The following is a 16400-nucleotide window of genomic DNA, read 5'->3' as shown; positions in this document are numbered from 1 at the left end:
TGTCAGACAAATTAATTACCTTCAGAACTTTGTTGTCGGAGGTACCGGCATCACCATTATAATCTTGTTTCCTCTTCATAGCACCCTTCTGTGCATTTTGTCGTGTCAATATACCATATGAAGATGTTGGTATTTCTTCATTAGAGGTGCCTGAGTTAATACTAGAAAGAGATGACATGGAGTGGGACCTAGTTTTCAACTTCCGCATTCTCCACTTGAATACTTGATTTGTATGATAATCTCCCATATCTCGCTTAAACTTCTCCATTTTTAGTTGTTGGATATCCGTCTCCCATTTTGGAAATAAGGCCTCCATTTCTTGCTCAAACTTTACCCTATTCTCTGTACTTAGATTTTGCTGCAATCTCAGCTGAACTGGTTTAATTTGTTCTTCCACACTCTGCAATAACTTTGTATCATGTTCAATCATAATTTCTAGGAATTTTTTAGAGCAATCTTTACAAGCTTCCTCCCACATCTATCCAATAATCCATTATCCTCAATGGGAAATGCTGGGTGTACCTGAATTCTCAATCCTCTTGGGACAAGCTGTTTCAATAAATATTGCTCCAGTGATGTTTTATTCCACCATGTTTTCATTCGACGGAACAATAAATCTTTCAATAATCTTTGGTCCATCAGACCAGTGGTAACCACCTCCACAGGTGCTGAATTACCACCATCACCAAAAACTTTATTCACTTGTGACATCCAATTACTATCTCTACTTTTGAAATCCATTGTTTGATTCGGTCCTTCTACAAAAATATAGAAACCCAAAATTAGAAGATTTGACCATAAGTCACCAAGAATTAATCCTAAATGGGATATACCAACAATCAGTTTAAACCAAAATATCCCAAACCACTATAACCTCATTAAAAAGTTTCTTTATTGATGGGAATTTAAAAACATGAACACAGACAATATTAAAACAAAAGTAAACCAATGAAGGCTGAGGGAGCAGACACCACACCATAAATAACATTCATTATATCATAGGGACTGATTATACATAAAGGGTCATAGAATGCCAAGCAAAAGACCCAAAATTGATCACAGATCATCAAACTTTATTACTAAGAACACAATGCAGTGGGAGGTAACCAAAAAATGGAGAAAATAACCCATATACAGAATTACCCACTGCAATGCTCAGTTCAAATGTCCCATAACAGACCTGCTGCCATAATCAAGTGTAGCACTGCTCCCCCGCCAGCCACTCCAACGCGCGTTTCACACCGCTTCCTCAGGGAGTGATGTGGAGGTAGGTGGGGAGCATTTATATATAGGACCGGCAGATGTGTAAATAATTAGACCACTCGTACCTTCCTATATGGCGCCGCCATGTAAGCGCCCCGGCCGGAAGCCAAGGAAGACGTCACCGTCAGTCGTGTCACCGCGCATGCGCCGTAGGCATGCGATGACGCGAGCGAGGGAGACGCGTCCCCTAGCAACCGCCAGGACGCGAACCAGAGGCGCACAGCACGAGTATATCACACGTCTCGCCTGGTCACATGATCGCACTAGAAATCCGTCCTGGCCGAAAACACAAAAGCGTGCCACCCCAACCCACGCCACCCACACACTAAGTATGTGGTAACGTGAACGGTGAGATGCACCTCCTAGCAGACCCCAGGATGTGCTGGAGGCGTGAATCAACGGACCATTATGATCAAGGGGAACATTTATAACCATACAACAACATAACCCATTCACATACTCAATCCATAACATCCATACCATAGAAGCATCCAAAAATTAAAATATATACGTATATAATTATACTAGAAGGTGGCCCGATTCTACGCATCGGGTATTCTAGAATTTACGTATTGTGTAGTTCATGTATGATTTTTGTTATATATATATATATATATATATATATATATATATATATAGATGTTGTTGTGTGTAGTTACCAAGTGTTTGTGTAGGGGCTGTACATGTTCTGGGTGTTGTCTGGGTGTGACGGGGGGTGAGAGCGGTGTTGTATGTGTGTTGCGTGTGTTGCCTTGTTTGTGGAGCGCTGTGTGTCTGTAGCGTTGTGTGTGTGTTGCGCGGTTTGTGTGTGTGTGGTGTGTTTTGGGGGGAGGTATGTTTTGTGCAATGTGTGTGTTGTGCGGTATGTGCGTATATTTGTGTGTGCCGCGGTGTTTGTGTGTTGGGTGCTGTGTGTGCGCAGCGTTGTCTGTGTGTGTGGGTGTCTGTGTAGGGCAGTTGTTTGTGGTTCCCAGTGTGTGTGATGTGTGGTGTGTGGTGTGTTGTGCAGTGCGCGCGCGTGTGTGTGTGTGTGTGTGTGTGTGTTTTGGGGGGAGGTGCGCACTCCCAAACGTGCTCCATCCCCCATGCAGCGCACTCCCCATTGTGCTCCATCCCCCATGCAGCGCACTCCTCATCGTGCTCCATCCCCTATGCTGCGCACCCCCCATTTTGCTCCATCCCCCATGCTGCGCACTCCCCATCGTGCTCCATCCCCTATGCTGCGCACCCCCCATCGTGCTCCATCCGCCATGCTGCGCACTCCCAAACGTGCTCCATCCGCCATGCTGCGCACTCCCAAACGTGCTCCATCCGCCATGCTGTGAACTCCCAAACGTGCTCCATCCGCCATACTCCGCACTCCCCATCGTGCTCCATCCCCCATGCAGCGCACTCCCCATCGTGCTCCATCCCCTATGCTGCGCACCCCCTATCGTGCTCCATCTCCCATGCTGCGCACTCCCAAACGTGCTCCACCCGCCATGCTGCGCACTCCCAAATGTGCTCCATCCCCCATGCTGTGAACTCCCCATCGTGCTCCATCCCCGATGCTGCGCACCCCCCCATCATGCTCCATCCCCCATGCTGCGCACCCCCCCATCGTGCTCCATCCCCCATGCTGCACCAGCATCAGCCTCTCTGCCCCCAGCATCAGCTTCTCTGCCCCCAGCATCAGCCTCTCTCCTCCCAGAATCAGCCTCTCTCCTCCCAGCATCAGCCTCTCTCATCCTAGCATCAGCCTCTCTCCTCCCAGCATCAGCCTCTCTCCTCCCAGCATCAGCCTCTCCTCTCTGTCCCCAGCATCAGCCTCTCTCCTCCCAGCCTTCCCCAGCATCAGCCTCTCTCCTCCCAGCCTCCCTCCTCCCACCCTCCCCCAGCATCAGCCTCCCTCTCCTAGCCTCCCCCAGCATCAGCCTCCCCCAGCATCAGCTTCTCTTCTCTCAGCCTACCTCTCCCAGCCTCCCTCAGCATCAGCCTCCCCAAGCATCAGCCTCCACCAGCATCAGACTCTCTCCTTCCAGCCTCCCCCAGCATCAGCCTCCGCCAGCATCAGCCTCTTTCCTTCCAGCCTCCTCCAGCATCAGCCTCCCTCTCCCAGCTTTCCCCAGGATCAGCCTCTCTCCTCCCAGCCTCCGTCCTCCCAGCCTTCCCCAGCATCAGCTTTCCCCTCCCAGCCTCCCTCAGCATCAGCCTTCCCCAGCATCAGCCTCTCTCCTCCCAGCCTCAGCCTCTCTCCTTCCAGCCTCCCCCAGCATCAGCCTCTCTCCTTCCAGCTTCCCTCAGCATCAGCCTCCCATTCCCAGCCTTCCCGAGGAACAGCCTCTCTCCTCCCAGCCTCCTTCCTCCCAGCCTCCCCCTCCCAGCCTCCCTCAGCATCAGCCTTCCGCTCCCAGTCTCCCCCAGCATCAGCGTCCCCAAGCATCAGCCTCCACCAGCATCAGCCTCTCTCCTTCCAGCCTCCCCCAGCATCAGCCTCCCCTTCCCAGCCTTCCCCAGGTTCAGCCTCTCTCCTCCCAGCCTCCTTCCTCCCAGCCTCCTTCCTCCCAGCCTCCTTCCTCCCAGCCTCCCTCAGCATCAGCCTTCCCCTCCCAGTCTCCCCCAGCATCAGCCTCCCCAAGCATCAGCCTCCACCAGCATTAGCCTCTCTCCTTCCAGCCTCCCCCAGCATCAGCCTCCCCAAGCATCAGCCTCCCTCGTCCCAGCCTCCCCCAGCATCAGCCTCCCCCAGCATCAGCCTCCCCCTCCCAGCCTCCCCCAGCATCAGCCTCTCTCCTCCCAGCCTTCCCCATGATCAGCCTCTCTGCTCCCAGCCTCCTCCAGCACGCCGTGCTCCTCTGCCGACACTCACACACCCGATCGCATCCACTCACACACACCCGATCGCATCCACTCACACACACCCGATCGCATCCACTCACACACACCCGATCGCATCCACTCACACACACCCGATCGCATCCACTCACACACACCCGATCGCATCCACTCACACACACAGACACTGACGATATTGCACATACGCGCTGATACTCACAACATCCGGACATACCACATGCCTCTGGCCATGTGATCCTCCGTCAGGTCCTGGAAGATCACAACAGCACAGTATCGAGGCCGAGAAGCAAGCGATATCGCCGGATGCTGTGAGTGTGTGGATGCGATGTGTGTGTGAGGTGTGTGTGAGGTGTGTGTGAGGTGTTTGTGAGAGTGAGTGCGATCTGATGTGTGTGTGTATGCGTGTGTGTGTGCTGTTATGTTTGTGCGTCTGGAAGTCCCGCCGCTGCAGGACCTTGATTTACTGGTAACTATGCAAGCATGGTTACCAGCGCAACACGTCCCCCGCTCGCACGGGAGCCAACACCAGCATACGGCGGCGGCGTACGCTGATGTGGGCTCCCGTTGGTGAGGGGGGAAAGGGGGGGGAGTACAGTACTCACCTGGGATTCGTGGCTCCGTGACCGTGTGAGTTCGGGCAATGCGGGGGGGGGGCGAGAGCTAACGTCTATTGCGTGAGGGGGGCGGGGCGTGGCGTGGGCGAGTTGCCAATGCCTGCAGGGTGCCGGGGCGAGAGGCCAATCTGTGGAAGGGGGCAGAGCCTGGGCGAGCGGCTGGCCAATCCGTGTGGGGGCGCAGCCGGGGCGAGAGGCCAATCCGTGTGGGGGGGCGGGGCCATGGCGAACCCAGCGGCCAATCAGCTTTGTGTCACCGTAAGGACATGTCACCGTGACACAATTTTGGAGCATGACAGACAGACAGACAGAATAAGGCAATTATATATATAGATATACATATATACATATATAATTAAAAGTATATTTTATACTACGAGCATATAGGTGAAAAAATAGGGAGCACCAAGATATGTAAAGTGCAAGTGCAAGTGAATATTTTATTTAATTAATAATACACAGAACATACCCACCTAAATATTACGTGTACCAGAAAGGTGAATTAATTAATTAATCAGTAAAAACTATTACAAAAAAGTGTGGAGCCTCTGCCTCCCTCCAGGCTCCCCCCAGTATCAGCTTCTGCCTCCCTCCAACCTCTGCCTCCCTCCAGCCTCCCCCCCAGTATCAGCCTCTGCCTCCCTCCAGCCTCCCCCCAGTATCAGCCTCTGCCTCCCTCCAGCCTCCCCCCAGTATCAGCCTCTGCCTCCCTCCAGCCTCCCCCCAGTATCAGCCTCTGCCTCCGTCCAACCTCTGCCTCCCTCCAGCCTCCCCCCAGTACCAGCCTCTGCCTCCCTCCAGCCTCCCCCCAGTATCAGCCTCTGCCTCCCTCCAACCTCCCCCCAGTATCAGCGTCTGCCTCCCTCCAGCCTCCCCCCAGTATCAGCCTCTGCTTCCCTCCAGCCTCCCCCCAGTATAAGCCTCTGCCTCCCCCCCCCGCATGCTCAGATCTCCGGTCTGCATTAGAGACACCCCCACGATCCTTATGAATCTTCAGCTCTGCGAGCACTTACCTGATCCAGTGCCCGCCGCCATCGTCCTGGCTCACGTGAGTATCCTCTTCTGACACCGGCTTCCATCGCGGCGTCCTGCTGTGAGCTCTGCACGTGATGTCCACACAGCAGTGGACGCAGAACAGAGGAAGGAGCTGATTGGCGCGCGCATATGACCACGGAAGTGCAGGCGCCGGCAGTTCCGGGGTCAATCAGCTCCCTGTGCTCGGCGGCTGCAGTTTGTTTGCATTCGCGTCTTAATTGACGCGGACACAAATAAATGGAAATGCGCCTCTTCCCCCCCTCCGAAAACACAGCGGATTTAATCGACTGTCTAACGGAGGGGGAGAGGATCTGTAAAAAAAAAAAATAAAAAAAAGTAAAAAGAAAAAAAAAATAATTTTTTTTTTTGCTGCCAGAAGGTGCCGCCCCCCGCAACCTGCCGCCCCAGGCACCGGACCACGGGTGCCTAATGGTAAATACGGCCCTGCATATAGTAGATACATAGGTATATTGGGCATTTGTTTACAGCAATTCATGTGACAACGTGTTTATAAAGAATTTTTTCTGATGCAGTTTTTTATGGCTTGCCTTAGAGATAATAACTCTGCATAGATTAATTGGAATAAGCAGATTATTTCTACCCCTAAACAAAACTATTCAACCCCTCATTCATCTCATGTATCTTTGGTCTCTCAAATTGTTTATTCATTTTTAGCTGTATGCTAATGCACTAGCACTTTCCTATAAATCACAAATTATATATTATAATTGACCTTGATGTGGGCGGATTAGGGGTTGAATACTTTTGCAAGAGACCAACTTCACAAAAACATATGTACAAAAAATGTGTTCAAAAAATTGTGTGTGATGAACCTGTGTGAATTTATCATGTACAATATTAAAAAAAAGAACACTTGTTGAACCCAGGATATTTTTATATCATTATCCATCTTTTTAATATTTTTCTTGTGTGTTTGTCTAAAAGAAAAAGGAATATAGAATCCGTCTCGCGTAGCGTGCTGCGGCATTTTTAAGCCCCCTAACCACACCCATTTTGCAATTTGTCACGCCCACATCCAATCCTTTTCAGCACTGCTGATCACTTTGTTTAAGGCTGCGTGCCCACGATCAGTGTTTGCAGCATTTTGGATGTAGCGTGTTTTTGCTGTGTCTAAAACGCTATATTGTACAGTACAAGCACAGTGGAGGGATTTCTAGAAATCCCGTGCCCACTGTGCTTGTTTTTTCTGCAGCAAACACTGACCTGCGGAGCGTCTTTCCAGACCGCAGCATGTCAATTGTTTGCTGCAGTTGCATGCGTCCTCCGTAGGGAGAACATAGCAGGAGACCGCAGCGCACTGAACTCTGATCGTTGGCACTGGCAGCTGCGTTCTCCTGCAGAGGAGACTTGCAGCCCCGCAGGACAGGACCCGCTGCCTCCAGGACACAGTGAGTCCTAATCGTGGGCACAGGCAGCTGTGGTCTTGACTCGCCCACCCCAGGGCTATGGGACAACCGGTGCCGGGCCGCACTAGTCCGGGGGGTCGTCAGTGGTGGCTGGGCCCGACTCCGTACCCTGGTGGGGTCAATTAATATGGCTTCAGTGGGGGTGATTATTAAAGTTTATATTTGTGACGCCACCTGTGGTTTGCGGCTATTAAGCCGTCGCTGCTGTATGGGGCCTCCGGGGCTGATGTAATGGCAGCTTGGATGGTCCTGCTCCCCACAGGTGGAGCGGTGCCCCTGGGCAACAGTTGGTGCTTGTAAGTGCCTATGCAGTGATGGAATAGTGCAGGCGGAATAACGGAGACAACACCAGGGAGTGCAATTTCAAGATGTTTACTCACAGTTCCTGGGCTGCAGCACACTGGTGCCTTTGGACTGCTGGAACCCACTGTCAGGGACCTCCGCCGATCCTGGGTAGATCCTGGAATGAAAGCCGGTGCACCCCTCTATGTGTTCCTTTCTTCAGCTGACTCCTTAAGCCTTGCCCTTGTTGGCTGAACCTGGCTCGGCCTCCACTACAGCCTCCGGGCCAGGGGCTTGCCTGTCGGTAGTTTTACCCCCTTTCCAAAGGTTCTGCTGTGGGCTGTGGCCCGGGGAGCTTGCAGCTTTCCCTGGGCCTCGGTTTTTACTTTTGGAGTTGACTTTTCCTCCTCCAGTTTCTAGGGACCGTCCCCTGTGTGCAGCTTGATCCCTCCACCGATGTTCCTGTGGAACAGGCCACGAGCCTGAAAGCTATCTGTGGCCCTGGAATCCCTTCTTTTCTCTACTTGGTGTCACCTGGACCTTCTGAGTCCCAGGGTCTTCACCAGGAAGTGTCACTTTATTCTCTTGCTCCTGACTGACTAGAGCTCTTTCCTACTGTCTCTCCTTCTCCTCTGCCTCCCGCAGAACTCCTTCCTTCTCCTTCCACTTCCACTTCGTCTCTCTCCCTAACTTCAACTGACTAAACTTGACCTTCCTTGTCTACTCTACCCTTGGCTGGCTCCTCCCACCCATCAGGTTGCTAAGCTACCACCCTGTGGGAGCAGGGATGGGTCTTACGGCCCCTCCCAGCATGCAGCATGGGAGGGTTGCTGCCACTGTCCCTGGTCCCTGTGTGTACCTAACAATGGGTGTAGTGTGAATTTGCCTGTGGACCGGCGTTTACTCCTTTCCATACCCAGGATGGGACATCACACCACTGGATGGGGTGCAATGTTCCTGTGGCGACGGAGGCCTCACGGGCGCCACACTCCCCCACAGCAAATTCCAGCACGTCCTCGGGCTGAAAGACAAGAACAGTGGAAGAAACTGCAAAATACATTTTTTATGTGCATATGCAACAGTAAAACTTTAAAACGTTTCTTCCCTTTATGGGAGGCGCAGATTCTTAAACGTTGCAAACATTCTTATAAAACGCTAAAATTCTTGTGTGCACTTCCAGTCCATTGCACAGTTTGGGGCATTTCTACCATAATTCTGGTAGGGGGCACAACAGGTGCAACTATGTACATGGGGATCTTCTGACCACACATAGTCCAGTGGCCCAAAACGTCTTTGAAACATATTAACTTAGGGGGGGGGAAGCAATAGCCAGCCACTAAGTCCAGTGGCCTGGCAAACATGACATACAAACAAGGGGGATAACTTCTTCACAAAGAACAAAGGGGCAGGGGTTTCAAGGATAGGTGGCATCTTCAAAAAGAATATGGGGCAGTACAAAAGGGACGTCTTCAGAAATGACAAGGGGCAGACAGGGTCTATGTACAGTTCTGTTACATCTTCATTTCTTTACTCTTCAGTGCTGGGGTCCTTGGGGTCCCACTTCGGCAGGGCCCTGGGCAGCATATAGGCCATTGAGATCCTTGTCTGTGTCTCCTGGGTGCTGGTCACTGGCCTGCTGTAGGGTGCTGCAGCCTGGGATTGAACAAGACCACTGGCTGGTATGGTGCTGCGGGCGGGAGCTGTACTGCACGCTGGCATAGTGCGGCGCTACTCTGGCTCTTCCAGGGCTGCCTCCTCCCGCAAGATATGCACGCTCAGGCGTACCAGCCTCGGCTTCCCATCAGCCGCGTATATTCGACCAAATCACCCAGCTTCACATCACGCCCTGGGTGGCCTCTGGTGAGGTGCTCCTCTATATCGCGGCATGCGACAAAGACGTCTTTGCCGAGGCCGGGCTCCCGGATGAAGCCCCAGCCTTCCTCCAACTTGAACTCAATCACTTGGCCCCTCATCACTGGGCCCTGGCACCCCTTTCGGCTTCTCCGGATCCGGGCCTTAGCAGCTAAGTTGGACGCCTCCTCGGCACGGCGCCTCTCCTCCCGGCTCTCCCGCTCCTGCTGGTACTTCTCCAGCATCTTCCTACAGGCCAAGTCGGTGGCCATCGGAGTCTCAGTGGGGTGTAGGGGCTGCTGCAACTTTCCAGCTGCGATCGGTGCGGCGTCCCAGTTCACCCCCGGTGATGTTGTTCCCAGGAGGCTAACAGGGGGACTCAGAAGGGGGCCCACCAACTGTTCGGGGCCCATACCGCACCAGGCGCCATCTTCGGGGGCCTCCGGCAGGTCTCCGGTGCCCCACAGAGCGTCAGCGGGGCTGGCGGGGGAGTCTAGCGGGACTGTGGAGGGACTGGGTGGTGGCGCTTGGTAGGGCCGTGGGTCCGGACGGGTCAGGTCAGTATATTGCTCACCCAGGTGCTGCTCGGCGGCCTCCATCCTGTGGCCCACGTCCTCGGGTGCCATCCGGTTCTCTCTCCGCCGGTCCACCTCCATCTGCAGGGTGCTCAGCCTCCGGGCAAGGATCTTCATCTCCTCCCGGAGCAGATTCAGCTCGGGGTCCATTTCCCGGGTCCCTGGTGTGTACTTCTGCGGCTTCTCCGCCATGCTGCTGGCCTGGGGAACGCTCGCTGCTACACTGCTCGGGTGCTCGACGACGCCACTCGACTGCACCCTTTTTACTGGAGGCGGGGCCGGGGGCTGCACCAGCGCCTGGCGCCAGACTGGCGCCCAGCCCATCACAGCCGGCACCGCTCCGCTTACGATCCGATACATTTTCATTATCTGCTGGTCTGGCATCTAGACTCGTTCTGCCAGCCAGCCAGCTTTTTTAGGCGCCATGTCTTCTTCCGCTCTCCATAGCGGGCACCGCTTCACGCTCCTCCTGCAAGACCAAGGGGGCGGGGCTTACTTTCGCGCCCTTTCCTCAGGCACGCCCCCTTTCTTCCTGCTCTCAGCAGCGCTAATGGCGGCGATTTCCGCACAGTAAACACAGTCTGTTTCACGGTTCTTTAAGGCACACAGTACCCCGTGGGCGCCGGGCACGTTATCCTGTTCGTGACGCCAAAGTTGACTCGCCCACCCCAGGGCTATGGGACAACCGGTGCCGGGCCAAACTAGTCCGGGGGGGTCGTCAGTGGTGGCTGGGCCCGACTCCGTACCCTGGTGGGGTCAATTAATATGGCTTCAGTGGGGGTGATTATTAAAGTTTATATTTGTGACGCCACCTGTGGTTTGCGGCTATTAAGCCGTCGCTGCTGTATGGGGCCTCCGGGGCTGATGTAATGGCAGCTTGGATGGTCCTGCTCCCCACTGGTGGAGCGGTGCCCCGGGGCAACAGTTGGTGCTTGTAAGTGTCTATGCAGTGATGGAATAGTGCAGGCGGAATAACGGAGACAACACCAGGGAGTGCAATTTCAAGATGTTTACTCACAGTTCCTGGGCTGCAGCACACTGGTGCCTTTGGACTGCTGGAACCCACTGTCAGGGACCTCCGCCGATCTTGGGTAGATCCTGGAATGAAAGCCGGTGCACCCCTCTATGTGTTCCTTTCTTCAGCTGACTCCTTAAGCCTTGCCCTTGTTGGCTGAACCTGGCTCGGCCTCCACTACAGCCTCCGGGCCAGGGGCTTGCCTGTCGGTAGTTTTACCCCCTTTCCAAAGGTTCTGCTGTGGGCTGTGGCCCGGGGAGCTTGCAGCTTTCCCTGGGCCTCGGTTTGACTTTTGGAGTTGACTTTTCCTCCTCCAGTTTCTAGGGACCGTCCCCTGTGTGCAGCTTTATCCCTCCACCGATGTTCCTGTGGAACAGGCCACGAGCCTGAAAGCTATCTGTGGCCCTGGAATCCCTTCTTTTCTCTACTTGGTGTCACCTGGACCTTCTGAGTCCCAGGGTCTTCACCAGGAAGCGTCACTTTATTCTCTTGCTCCTGACTGACTAGAGCTCTTTCCTACTGTCTCTCCTTCTCCTCTGCCTCCCGCAGAACTCCTTCCTTCTCCTTCCACTTCCACTTCGTCTCTCTCCCTAACTTCAACTGACTAAACTTGACCTTCCTTGTCTACTCTACCCTTGGCTGGCTCCTCCCACCCATCCGATTGCTAAGCTACCACCCTGTGGGAGCAGGGATGGGTCTTACGGCCCCTCCCAGCATGCAGCATGGGAGGGTTGCTGCCACTGTCCCTGGTCCCTGTGTGTGCCTAACAATGGGTGTAGTGTGAATTTGCCTGTGGACCGGCGTTTACTCCTTTCCTTACCCAGGATGGGACATCACACCACTGGATGGGGTGCAATGTTCCTGTGGCGACGGAAGCCTCAGGGGCGCCACACTCCCCCACAGCAAATTCCAGCACGTCCTCGGGCTGAAAGACAAGAACAGTGGAAGAAACTGCAAAATACATTTTTTATGTGCATATGCAACAGTAAAACTTTAAAACGTTTCTTCCCTTTATGGGAGGCGCAGATTCTTAAACGTTGCAAACATTCTTATAAAACTCTAAAATTCTTGTGTGCACTTCCAGTCCATTGCACAGTTTGGGGCATTTCTACCATAATTCTGGTAGAGGGCACAACAGGTGCAACTATGTACATGGGGATCTTCTGACCACACATAGTCCACTGGCCCAAAACGTCTTTGAAACATATTAACTTGGGGGGGGGAAGCAATAGCCAGCCACTAAGTCCAGTGGCCTGGCAAACATGACATACAAACAAGGGGGATAACTTCTTCACAAAGAACAAAGGGGCAGGGGTTTCAAGGATAGGTGGCATCTTCAAAAAGAATATGGGGCAGTACAAAAGGGACGTCTTCAGAAATGACAAGGGGCAGACAGGGTCTATGTACAGTTCTGTTACATCTTCATTTCTTTACTCTTCAGTGCTGGGGTCCTTGGGGTCCCGCTTCGGCAGGGCCCTGGGCAGCATATAGGCCATTGAGATCCTTGTCTGTGTCTCCTGGGTGCTGGTCACTGGCCTGCTGTAGGGTGCTGCAGCCTGGGATTGAACAAGACCGTTGGCTGGTATGGTGCTGCGGGCGGGAGCTGTACTGCACGCTGGCATAGTGCGGCGCTACTCTGGCTCTTCCAGGGCTGCCTCCTCCCGCAAGATATGCACGCTCAGGGCGTACCAGCCTCGGCTTCCCATCAGCCGCGTATATTCGACCAAATCACCCAGCTTCACATCACGCCCTGGGTGGCCTCTGGTGAGGTGCTCCTCTATATCGCGGCATGCAACAAAGACGTCTTTGCCGAGGCCGGGCTCCCGGATGAAGCCCCAGCCTGTGCGGCGTACATGCATATCCGTGATTGCCGCACAGAAACATGTCCATTTTTTTCTGGCATCACTGATGTCCCACGGACCACACTATGGTGTGATCTGTGAAACACATACCAGAAAAACACGGACATTTAAAATAAAAAGCTTTTTCAACTCACCTTCTCCAGTGATGCTGAGTTCGGCAGCTGCTCTCTGCTTCTTCCTGACCGGCACATTATGGCATGCATATTCATTTATGCAGCCAGAGCCGGCCCGGAAGTAGCTGCAGAGGTGAGAGAGCGGTGGCTGGATGCTGAATCGCGGGACTCTTCAGCACGGAGAGCAGGAGCGGGGGCAGGTGAGTATATGTCCATGTGCAATCACGGAGTACGGATCACGTATCACGGATTGCACATGGACAACCACTGTGTGCCATGAATCATGGAGTATATGAAGAGACATATGCGTGTTTAACACATCAGTGAAGAACGTCTGTGTTTTTCACTGAGGGGCATACACGTTACTAAGGGATACACACTAGAGTTGAGCGCGGTTCACGGTTCGAGGTTCTCCAGTTCGCGGTTCGAGTGATTTTGGGGGGTGTTCTAGATCGAACTAGAACTCGAGCTTTTTGCTAAAGTTCGATAGTTGTAGTTACGTTCGAGAACGGTTCTAGCAGCAAAAAGCAGGGCTTTTTACAGCTACAGTGTGCAGGAGCCATCGCTGGCAGCCTGCCAGAAGCTGGTAACCAAGATAAACATCGGGTATCCAAGCAAAGCGCTTTGGTTAGTAACCTGATATTTATCCTAGTTACGTGTGCAGGAAGCCGACACTTCCCTGCTCAGCTCGCTCCGCCCCCTCCTGCACGCGGCATGTACACATACATACATACACACACTCACTCACACTCACCTGTCCCCAGCCATGCAGTCCACGACACTGACGTCCTCAGCGCCACATGACCCCGCTAGGCTCCACCCACTTCGCACTCCGCCGCCAGCACACATGGCTCCGCCCACCTGGCACTCTGCACACATGGTCCCGCTAGGCTCCGCCCACCTGACACTCTGCACACAGGGTCCCGCTAGGCTCCGCCCACCTGGCACTCTGCACACATTACCCCACTAGGCTCCGCCCACCTGGCACCCTGCACACATTACCACGCTAGGCTCCGCCCACCTGACACTCTGCACACATGGCCCACTAGGCTCCGCCCACCTGACACTCAGCACACATGGTCCCGCTAGGCTCCGCCCACCTGGCACTCTGCACACATGGTCCAGCTAGGCTCCGCCCACCTGACACTCTGCACACATGGTCCCGCTAGGCTCCGCCCACCTGACACTCTGCACACATGGTCCCGCTAGGCTCCGCCCACCTGGCACTCTGCACACATGGTCCCGCTAGGCTCCGCCCACCTGGCACTCTGCACACATTACCCCGCTAGGCTCAGCCCACCTGGCACTCTGCACACATGGCACTGCTAGGCTCCGCCCACCTGACACTCTGCACACATGGTCCCGCTCGGCTTACCTGCGGTGATGAAGTCCCGACCTCAGCGCTGTCACTGTCCTCCATGGCCGCCGCTTGTCACATCACCTTCTCTCGCTTCCGACCCGAGACTGACTAGCGGTGACGTCACGGGCCGCTCGCGATACTTGGCTGTGAAGATGATTGAAGTCAGTGTGCAGGAGATCAGCGCAGGTAATGTACCTCGCTGACAGCAGCACTTGTCATCCCCTGCAGTGACCTGGGCTGACCTATTGATGTTAGCTCAGGTCACTGCACTGCTCTCCCAGCCAATGGGGAACATCCTGCTCTTCATTGACTGGGACAGTGTGGATCGTCATGGCAACCCCTTGGATTACACCAGACCTGGATTTGTTTTTCTTTCTAATAAATTGTTAAAGAGAGAATGTATTGGGGAGTGTTTTTTCAAATAAAAATGTGTTTGTCGTCTATTTTTGTTTATTACTGACTGGGTTGGTGATGTCGGGTATCTGATAGACGCCTGACATCACCAACCCCATGGCTTGGTGCCAGGTGACATTACACATCTGGTATTAACCCCATATATTACCCCGTTTGCCACCGCACCAGGGCACGGGATGAGCTGGGGCGAAGCACCAGGATTGGCGCATCTAATGGATGCGCCACTTCTGAGGCGGCTGCGGCCTGCTATTTTTAGGCTGGGGAGAGTCCAATAACCATGGACCTCCCTAGTCTGAGAATATCAGACCCCAGCTGTCTGCTTTACCTTGGCTGGTGATCCAATTTTGGGGGGACCCCTACGTGTTTTTTTTTTTAATTATTTATTTCATTTAAAATAACAGCGTGGGGTGCCTCAGTTTTGGATTACCAGCCAAGGTGAAGCTGCCAGCTGTGGTCTGCAGGCTGCAGCCGTCTGCTTTACCCTAGCTGGCTACAAAAATAGGGGGAACCCTACGTCATTTTTTTTTTTCATTTTTTTGGCTAAATACAAAGCTAAGCACCCCTTAGTGCCACATGAAAGGCACCAAACGGTGCAAAATTACAAAATGCAGGAGAGTGGGACATTATGTGTCTTTCTGCCATTATAATGACAGAAAAGACTGATATGAAGTGTACAAGCACAAGAAAATCACCAGAGCGCTCTACGCTGTGAAAAGCAGTAGAAAATAGCACTGGAGTGAACATGTGACCGCCTCATGTAGGTTGAAGCCATGGATCCTGGGTAAATTTATGTATTTTCCCTCCATCAGTTTTTTTGCAGTACGCAAAAAAAAACGGAAGGCACACGGATGAGAAACAGATGACATACGGACCGTCTATGGAACGGAAACGGATGCCACACGGATGCACCCGTGAAAAAATATGGACTGTTTTTTGCAGACTGCAAAAATGGATCAGTCGTATTAATGTAGCCTTATTCTGATCTGCCGTTTATAAACAGCAGGCAGAAATAAGTGAATAGCGCCCCCCAGCGTCAGAAAATCTCCGGGGTTTCAGGCGTAGCTGAGACCCTGGAGATCCTGATTCAGGATGGTTTTTCCGGTCCCCGCTCACGTGATCACAGGTATACACCGATGATCACGTTACAGTAAATGACAGTGTCGGTAAAAAATTATTTATCTCCCATCTGGCATGAACAAACATGATAAATCTCCTACCCGGTCCCCTCCGGTCCCCCAGTGTCACCAAAGTGCCCCCCCGATGCCCTCCCAGAAATCCAAGATGGCCGCGCGCACAGCAGTGCGCCGGCCGCATTCACCCTACTTCTCTGATTTCTGTCGCATGTGCCATGACACATGCGACAGAAAACTCCTCCCCAGGCCCTGCCAGGTCACCCCCTAAAACTCCACCGATTGTTTCCCGGTGTCCCATGGTACCTGTGCAGCGTTGATCCCCTGCGGCCCTCTCCTTCACAATAGACGCTGCCGCGTGCACAGAGCGGCTGTCAGCTCAAGTTCCTGTGTTCAGACACAGTGAGTGGTGGTTATGCATCTGTAAGCTAAATGGGCGGCACGGTGGCTCAGTGGTTAGCACTACAGTCTTGAAGTCCTGGGTTCAATTCCCACCAAGGACACCATCTGCAAGGAGTTTGTATGTTCTCCCCGTGTTTGCGTGGGTTTCCTCTGGGTACTCTGGTTTCCTCCCGCACTCGAAAGACATACAGATAGGGAATTTATATTGTGAGCCCCAATGGG

Source organism: Anomaloglossus baeobatrachus, chromosome 2, assembly GCF_048569485.1.
Source record: "Anomaloglossus baeobatrachus isolate aAnoBae1 chromosome 2, aAnoBae1.hap1, whole genome shotgun sequence".
Lineage (NCBI taxonomy): Eukaryota > Metazoa > Chordata > Amphibia > Anura > Aromobatidae > Anomaloglossus > Anomaloglossus baeobatrachus.
Note: the sequence above shows the minus strand (reverse complement) of the source record.